The sequence below is a fragment of the Hippocampus guttulatus genome, chromosome 18 (assembly GCF_054856545.1).
Source record: "Hippocampus guttulatus isolate MCC_2025c chromosome 18, RoL_Hgut_1.0, whole genome shotgun sequence".
Lineage (NCBI taxonomy): Eukaryota > Metazoa > Chordata > Actinopteri > Syngnathiformes > Syngnathidae > Hippocampus > Hippocampus guttulatus.
In genome coordinates this window covers 10892538-10902417 of record NC_141278.1, presented here as the reverse complement: position 1 = coordinate 10902417, position 9880 = coordinate 10892538, and the positions used below count along the sequence as shown (strand labels likewise).

Here is a 9880-nt window from a genome sequence, read left to right as displayed (position 1 = left end):
GTATACAAATGCATTTACACTTACTGTACTTACATATTCGTACAACTTTCAGTGTGTACAGGGACTACATCAGCACACACTCTAGCACATTTACAGATCACTATAATCAATATTCCGTTACATTACAGCATTGAATCAATTTACCAACTTAAATCTGATTTATATCATTTAAAAAATATATATTCTATTATTATTAATAGTTTCAAAATGGATTTTCGTGAGAGGAACGTGTCACTAAAAAGGGAAAATTATCGCGCGCCATGTTCGTAGACTGGGATCAGAGCAGACACGGCGCTCGGCATATGCTTGTCATGCACTTCGAGTAGGGCACCACCAAAAAAAAATCCTAATAATAGGAATTATAATAACAGAATATAATGTTTATAATAAAACTTTGTAAAGCGTGTTGATAAATATATGTAATACAAAAATTGTTAGGGTTTGGATGTGACCCCAACAGCCAGGTATCGTGGAAGCCAACACTTGGCGTAGTTTATTTAAGAGTCTTCACAAAGTCACTCAAGAAGAAGCACGAGGAGTCCACAAGGAACAAAAAGCTGCAGGAGATGGCAACAGAGTCCACTGGCGTGGTGACGGCACGAACTTGCACTGAGGAATGGTCTGTGAGTCAATTTGTACCAGTCCAAACGAGCAGATAGGCAACAGGTGGGTGATGAGCTGACGAGTCTCAGGTGTGAGGTGCAGAGCACCCTGGCTGAGGAGGCCGCCTGGCCGGCCCCTCCCTAACAAAAATAACGTCTGCTTTTTTACGAGAAAAAGGATTAATCTCCTGTGCGGACCTCTCGTCGGTCTACCTTTGGTACCCCGCCACCCACTTCTCTTTCATTCCCTTGTAGTTTGTTCCATTATGCTTCAATCGCAAATTTGGCATACGTTTATTTTTGGATATCTAGACATGTCGTCGAAAAAGGCATCAAGAGTCAGGGGCGGAAAAGAGGAAAAGAAAAAAACAGCGACACGATGCTCGCGCGTCACTTGCAGGTAAGACAGTGTTTTAAACAACAATAGTTTGTTCATTTTCTTACAGCCACAATAACCACAGCCATGTTTCGGTGATGCGTTTAGTTTTTGAAGCATTAATATTGACAAGTTATTTTTTATAAAATAAAGCAAAACTGACAAGTACTCAGAAATTGTTTATTTCTGTCAGGGGTGGTGCTGGGGTTTGGGGACGGGGGGGGGATACCAAAATGGCTAGCGCCGGCCCTGGATGAGAGAATACAACACACAAACTTCCAAGACGGTCAATAGTATTCGACAATGCGGTATTTGTCGTACTTGGAAGCTTTCTTTTTCCCGTAAACATTTTTTTGGAGTCCTCTGCGTTCTTGTCAACCAAAGTACGTAAACATGACATTAAACTAAATTCTGACTACAGGAACTGAAAATGGACGCCGTTTAGAATTGCCTCCTTTTTTTGCAACTATTAAAGCTTTTACTTTTCTTCATTTGAAGCGCACACAATATGTCAGCCAAAACGCAGATTGAAACAGGGAAATGGAAGACACGTAGTTATCGGAAAAGTGTTTTGTTTTGTCCTGTACCAGTCAGATAAAGATCGGACTCGTGCATCATCGGTGCCTCTTCTGTTGATGCCAGTCAGTACAAGAGTGAAAACATCCTTTCCGAGAGGAAAAGCTCTCAAGTGCTGTCCTTTGTCTAGTTGTGATGAAACTGCTCCTTAAGCACACATTTTTCTTTTGGAATCGCCACAAACATTTAGCAAGATTAATTTGGGATATCCGCGATGACCAAATGTAACCTCAACTTTTTGCTCAACCCGTGTAGTTAAATTTACTTCAGAATCACTGTAAATATCATATTTAGCTTGCTCATGTTTGTGTTTGGTCAGCAGAGTGAAATCTCAAAGGTCACAATCCAGAATGCTTGTTGACCTGCGGTTCACGTGGTGGGCAAAACTGTTTTTTTCCGATAAGGGAAACAAAAGAAAAAACATTCCAGTACCAAACGACTTTCACCAATCATAAAAGTCTTATTCACTCTCTAAATATTTCCAAAGTACGATTTTAACATTCTTAACAGTCAGACAAGCACAAGAATTATTATTTATTTATTATTATTATTTTAAGATGTAAATCCAATTTTTTTAAAAAATGCAGGTCATAACTTGGCAGAATCAAAGGACATTCGGAGATGTGCCAAATTAAAATTATTTAGATGTCATGAATGCATTCCAGAACCCTCAATCTGCTTTAGGTTACATGCTTTTGCTGGGGAAAAAAAACCCCCAGTTCCGTGTTGACAAAAACTAAATGAAATAGCTTTATAAATTAGGAAACATGGCCGGCTAATCTTTCTGTTAGCATTTAGCTCCTAGCAAGTGTTTTACATTGTCTATTTGTGTTGGAAAATGTGGGGACTCTTGACTGAAGTGAAAAAAGACGAGACAGAAAACCACATCCATACAAGTTCGGGGATTTCGCAAATGTATTTTTTTTCCCAGCTCCCCCCCCAAAAAAAACCTCACGTAAAGTTTTCGTGGCATGTCAGGTTGAACCTATCCCTCCTCTGTGGTCCTTGGCAGCTAAACAACCAATACAGAAAAGTACACTGGGAAAGGTTTCAGGGGTCACATGTTCCCAAACAGTCCTTGCGACTTCCAGGAAACACGGAGACTCTACTTTTTGAGCCAAAAAGTCAACAGCACGTGTATTTGATACTCATCAAATGTCAGGTTTTTGTGCGACCAAAATTAGAGCAAGTTTTTTTCCACCATTAATTATTGTAAAACTTTAAGAAGAAATGAAAATCAGGGTAAGGGTTCCATTTTAAAAAAATAATAAAAAATTACATTTCATGTAAAAATATTGCATACGTTTCGCATTTTTGGTCACAATTTCCTTTGCGGTTGCTGTTAGATGACTTTTTTTTTCAGCTCAGTGTTTGTGTACGTGAAGAATGATGAGATTGTTCTATATGTTTCCCAAGTGTTGCGCTTCTTTGCTATATCTCAAATGAATGCACCATATGCAAATTATCGTCGGCCGTTTTGTGTATTGGTTGTTAACTAGCGAATCGGCAGGCTAGCAAAGAAACAGGCGAGAGAAACTGCAACATTTTATGAACTTAGTAACTTTCAGAGTAGCAGCAGCAACAAATACGAGAATCTTGATTGACATATCGTGTTTCTATTTGTATAATCCAACCTGAAACCTCGTTTTTCGCCAACAACACAGACCGTAGCAGATACCAAAGTGTTTGTTTATTGCATCCCTTCCATTCAGTGAGCAGTCTCCGTTGACTGTCTTAAAGCTGAAACCAAGTAATCACTCCCATCCGTTTTGAGGAGTGTGGATTCAGTACAAGGGCTAAACATTGTGAAGTTTGCTCAAGTTGATTGATGACAGTGTGTTCCCCCCGCTCCCGCCCCCCGGGCCCTCGTCAGCATTAGATTGTGAAGGGTGTGAACAGTGTGGTCGTCACAGCGGAGGACAGGATGTGCTGATAAGGGAGGAGGAACCGCTCCCTGCCTGACTCGGTTTCCTGAGAAGAGCCTGGCAGTCTGCTATTGTGACCCCTCCCCACTAACGGCACCAATGAAGTCGTCCAAAGCTGAGATGGTGGGACTATTTCCTTTTTTTTTTTTTTTTTTTTTTTAAATTGAATCAAATGTTTCCTTGTTATAAAGCACAGGTGTCAAACTCAAGGCCCGGGGGTCAGATCTGGCCGGCCGCATCATTTTTCGTGGCCTGCGAAAGCAAATCAAACATGTCAACTTCCATGATGCTTGCTAAAATCTCTACCAAAATTTAAAATTCTCTTATGTAATAAATAAAAGACACATGGTCAGTGTTTTCTTGTTACCAACCCCCTCATTACAGTCACTTAAACAATAGTTGAATAAAGCGTTATTTACTTTTTTTTATATGGTTTCAGTCATAATGGCCCTCCAAGGGAAATGGTAACTAAAATGTGGCCGGCGACAAAAATGAGTTTGACACTCCTGATATAAAGGATGTTCGAAGTGATAGAAAGAGTAAAGTTTGGCAAAAAATAATGATTTCAAACATCCAGGTGCATCTTATAAAGAAGCAGTGGAGATAATTTTATGCATGGCTGGAGTTTGCATGGATTTTTCCAGCGGGGTGGAGGGTCGGGGGGGTGGGGGGGGGTTGGGCAGTAATCTTCATTGATGTTGAAACACATGATCACAGCTGTAAAATAATCCAAAACAGAGGAGTAAAGGGAGTAAACCCACACAACAAAACAACAGAAAGAATCCAGAATAGCATTTATAAAAATGAATTCAGAGGTTTTCCATGACAAATATGCCACTCGAAATGTATCTGATGTGTCAGATCCAGATGAAATGTTGTTGTATTGTCTCATATAGCATCATTTTCAGGCTACAACAAAAAATATGTTTGAAGGAAGGTATGTTTGTATGTCTGGAGCAACTGCTTTCTTGTCAACAACCATTTTTACCCAATTTGACTCATCTGCTTGTTGAGTCAACCTTATATATGAAAAAAAACCCACTGAGGTTAAGTCTAACTGGAAGCAGGCCAACCAAATTGGAACTATCAGTGTAAACACTTTTGCTGTCAAGCTGTTACGTAACTTGGCACATGTTCGGCACAGATGCCGGGAGTCCTCTTATGTCCAGCCTGGCCCTGCTTGCCTTCGATAATTTTTCTGCATGGGTGCTTGAATTCGCAGCCGAAGTATTTGAGCAACAAATAAAGTGAAGATGAGGTATTTGGTCCTCTCTCTGGCTGACACATGTACCAATATCCTTTACTAATGTAGACAGAGTATTTTGATTATTACCCTTTCACTCAAAGACCGACATGGAGAGAAGTACCGCTTCTAACAAGTAACCACAACTTCCACGTCATTATCACCTTCGATTGATTAGCGGGGAAGCTCTTGAAGTTAAAATTCCCTGGGGGTTATCTCAGCTGTTTGAACAGATTGAGACATTACACTGTGGCGCTTCTGAAGAATGTGGCAAGTCAAACACCTGGAAGAACTTACCCTCTTGTGTTTGGGTAGGAATCCTCACTCGGGGTCGGTGGTCTCTTAAAACGATTTGACAAGCTGCATTTTAAAAAGTGATAGAACATGTCGGCTCTTCAGAAAAAGATCAGGGCACAATTGGTTAGCAGTTGGCTAGATTGGCAAAAAATGTTTTGGTGAGTAAATTGGGCTGAAAGAAGAACTGACGCCACCTGGTGGCAAAAGCTTGAAGGATTGTTTTACGTATCTGTTACGGTTAGTGGGGTGGTTGGTAATTTAAACTGCAGTGGATCATGCAGAGTCATATGAATGCAGTTCTACACCACTGCTGACAAAGATAAACATATTTTCTGATGGCCCATGTTATGCATTATTCCCGACAGTTTAAAAAAAAAGTTCGTAGGTGTCATTTAAAAAAAAAAATCCCTTACATCCATTTTTAAAATCTCTCAATTCTCTCAGCAATTTTTTTCCCTTTCTTCAGCCTCTCCTGCTGGCCTGCAAATTGTGACTTTGATATGGTGCCCCTGTTTGGGTATTTGGATTGTGATGGATATTTTGTGGAAATGCCATCAGACCGGGACAAGTTTTGAGAAGCGATAGAAAGATAAGACACAAAAGGAATCAAACAACAACATGGAGCAATAACATAAAATGGTAGTGACACAGTTCGGAACGAACTTAATGGTGATCGGATCCCGCAAAAAAAAAAAAAAAAAAATCCAGACCAAAAAAATATATTTTATAAGAAAAGCACACCGACAAATTGCTGGTCACAAGGAGCCAGGAAAAACAATGCAACAAAAAGCGCTTGCAAATGCAAGAAAATAGAAAATCCGAGACATTAACGAAATGACTACAGTCCAATTTCACAAAACAAAAAGATCAAAGACAAACTAAGGCGAGAGGCTTGAGATCAAAAACGACAACGACGTGAAAACAACAGTTGAGCAAGAGCAGCAACAAGGTTAATAATCCGACAGAGACATGGGATCTTGGCAGTCCTTACTTAGCTAACCTGATGCACAAATTGGCAGCAGGTATGCACGCTGGAGGGCAAGCCCTCCTCTGCCACCTGCTGGAGACACACAAGAACAAGATTGACAGATATCTGATAACAATGGGCCAGGCAGTTGCACTATTGTGAACTGGTAGTGACCATTCAGTGCCTCCAAAGTATTTGAGTGCAAATGACGTCATTAAGAGTGCTGAGACATGCTTGAGCCACACATCCAGAGCCTTCAGAAACTCTGGTTTGACATCATCGCTGGGGTCCTGGCGCCATTTCGATCCATTTTTATAATGCCCCTAAAAATACATTTTCACTCCAACACTTTGAACACAGTTTGAGTTTCTGCCCTGCCATCTTGTTTTATTGTTCTTCTTATTCTTTTTTCCCCCCGTTGAAATGTGTTGTTTCAAAATTATGTTACAGGAAAGTGCCTCTATATATACTGTCATGTTGCAAGGTGGCGGACCCCAAAAAGCAGGCAGGAGGGAGGAGCAGGGTGTACTTGACAAGTTGTATTAAAACAGAGAAAACTAAATCCAAAACAAACACAGTCCAAAGTATCAAACAAAAATCACAACTGAAGCTCAAACATAACAGTAACCGAAACAGGACTGAAACAAACCTGATAGCAGCAAGCAAACAAACAAACAAACAAACAAACATGACAGTAGCAAACGGCAACAATGACCCAACAATGCGTGGTCGAGCGGGAATCCTTTTATACAACTAATTACCTAACGACCAACAGGTGTGCAGCCGCAGGGGGAGCCCTACAGTGCCACCTGTTGGTCATTATGTCGTTATTGCATTAAAAGGACTCCCGGCACGACCACTCGGTGTCGGGTCATTGTTTGTTGCTGTTTCTTTGCTGCCGTCATGTTTGTTTGTTCTGTCATGTTTAGGTCATGTTTCTGTTACTATTAGTTTTGAGCTTCTGCCATGGTTTTTGTTTGATACTTTGTTTTGGATTTAGTTTTCTGTGTGTTGGATTGATTATTTTTAGTCATCATACATTCGCTTATGCCTGACATGATAAATTGATTATGCTTGCAATCATTAATTGACTATGCCTGCAATGAAGAACGCTTCTGCTTTTAATAAAGACACATTCTTTATTATGTACTCACATTTTGTCCATTATATACTCACTTTTATAATCAAGAATGCTTGGTGCACTGTGTGGAAGTTTAGGGACGCAACCACCTTTCCGAGGACGTGGTTGGGACGAGATAAGTGTTAAGACTAAACGGTGAGCAAGGGTGAACAGTGAATGGAGCCATCAACACCAGCTGCGGCGTGATGTTTTTGTGACAATTGCACACATGTACGTAATTTGCACTCACATACACACACATAGTCAAACAAGTTCAGTGTGTGTTCAACAGCCCCCACCCTTTAGGTTGGACACACCTATGTAGTAGCTTTCCCAATAAATGAGGAGGTGAAGGGGGAGATCGTGAGGGGTGACGTGCCGAGAACTGAAACCAAATGCTTCTCCTCGTTCCCTCCTGGTACCAGAATCGAGTCTCCTGTCTCCTCCTTTTGTTTATTCCTGAGTGTCAAATTGGACAAACCTGACACTGTGTTTTATCAATACACTTCAAGTACAACCTGCTCCTCCCTCGTGCCTGCTTTTTGGGGTCCACCACCACCTCGCAACGTGACATATATACACACACACACGCACGCACACCCACACGCTTCTAAGTACATGTTGGCAGGCAGAATCATGCAAATAATGTTTTTGCCACCGTGAATCTCCAGCTTGTTGTTGTTCCTCCCCACACTGTTAATGACCTCAGTGTGAGGAGAACAATAGCTGGGAGGGTTGTTGTTTTCCTTTGACAAAAGCAAAAGGACGCAAGGATTTTAGCTTCGCTGGCAAAAGAGACACAAACTCTACATGAATCAGGACAAATGTGATTGTTTTGTTTAAAATGCATACTAGGTGTGTCAATTATTTGACATTTTTAGTAGACTTAATGCTGGAGCAAAGAAGTCGAAACTTCAGAATGCAACATCTGGTTGCGGATTTTCATAATGGAAGTTTATCTGTCACATGCGCTCTGCTTCTGCGGTGCAGTTTCAACTTCATATCAAAGAAATTTCTGCTTTGGTATTCAAACCTACATGTGCTGAACAGAAGCAACATGTAAATTGTTTTTCCACTGATTTTCTCGACTTCTTTTCAACACTTTTTCTACGAACGATTCGAAAATAGCATTGATGAAGAAGAGTAATTTAGCGATGACAGAATTGGGGATAAAATAACAATGAGGGAGTGACGGGCAGATGACTGACGAACTTAGCTGGCCTGAAATAATGATGGACTGATGATGACGGACTGGCAGCCCGTCCGAGGAATGACGAATGATGGACCGGTGAAATTAACTGATGCTCCCAAGCCAGCCCAGGGCCTTCTGCCTGTGGAACATACCCTCAAAACCTTGACTGTGCCTAGAAATTCTGTCCATGAAGGTTAACAAAATAATTGACAAAGGGCATCCGTGGCGGAATCCAACCCTCGCCGGTAACAAATCCGACTGACCCCCGTCAAAACTCACTGGCCGTTTGATTTGCTGGGAGACCATCCTCTCCAGCAAATACGTATCAACCAGAACAGCCTCATGGCCTTTAGGAACTGCGAGCGGATGTCATCCACTCCCATGACCTTGCCACTGAGGATCTTTTTAACCTCCTGACTTCAAGCACAGAGAGAGGAAAGCCCACCTCAGAGTCCTCAGACTCTACTTCCTCAGAGGGAGACGAGGGGGGACTTCCAAGTATTCTCCCCACCCACCCGAGTTGACATTGGCAGCACGTCATCTCCACTATTCACAGTGTTAATGGTGCACCGCTTCCCACTGCTCAGATGCCAGATGGTGGACCGGAATGGTGGACCAGAATTTCCTCAAAAGTAATTTTCCATGACCTCTCTGAACTCCTCCCACGTCCAAGTTTTGCCTCCGTTTTGCCAAATTTGAATCCCGCTTGGCCAGCAGGTTCACATCAGCTGCCACGAGAATACTTCTTTATCTTGATGGCATCCCCTCCCATTGTCCACCAATGGGTTCGGGAGACTTCCGCCATGACAAGCACTGACCGCAGCTCCGGTCAGCCGCCTCAATAATGGAGATGGGGAACACGGTCCACTTAAACTCAATGCCCCTCCCACCATAGCCCCCCGCAAAAAGTGGGTAAATTCTGCCTTTCTTTCTCTACTTGACAATCAACCCTTACAGGGACGGCAGTTACTACAGTGGACAGCTTCTCATGTTACCAGGTTCCAGGGTGCATGAAAGGGTTAAGAAGAAAATGAAAAACAGGTGATTCTTCTAGAGTCCGACTCACACCATTTTGGAGTGTTTCATTGTCTAAAATATTAATGGTTGTTCAGTTATTCCCGTTTTTTCACGGCCCTCTGGATAGGGATCGTCAGTCAGCGCGGAAGGATCACTCGCGTTATACTTTTTTTGATCATTTATTTAAGCGCAGCAGCAGCTAATAACCTAAAGTACACATTAATGCAACAAAAATAAATATATCTATCTATCTTCATACCTCACAATGTAAATGTATATGATTGACATTAATTAATTTAATATGATAAAATAACCTTTATTTGTCCCACACTGGGCAAATTTGCAGTCTACAGTAGCAAAATTGGGGGGGAAGAAAAAAAGTGTTTCATTGCACAAAATAAATGTTTCAGAAAGAACTGTACACAGTTCAATAAAAGTGCAATATAAAATATAGCATTAGCAATATATTTGTAGAATAAATATAATAAATTGGCAATAGAATAGAAAACACAGCATAAGGCTGCTATTTACAAAGGTTACAGGTTTTCACGTATACCTTCATCTT

The 9880-nt window shown here is 41.3% G+C and overlaps 1 long non-coding RNA gene across 1 annotated transcript; it reads right to left on the bottom strand.

Moving 5' to 3' along the window:
• Positions 1–2451: 2451 nt before the first annotated feature.
• LOC147191202 (uncharacterized) lies at positions 2452–5852 on the bottom strand. The gene is made up of 2 exons (XR_015103737.1): positions 5020–5852; positions 2452–3731 (listed from the first exon to the last, which is right to left on the bottom strand). It is a non-coding gene; the product is annotated as an uncharacterized LOC147191202 (long non-coding RNA).
• Positions 5853–9880: the final 4028 nt, after the last annotated feature.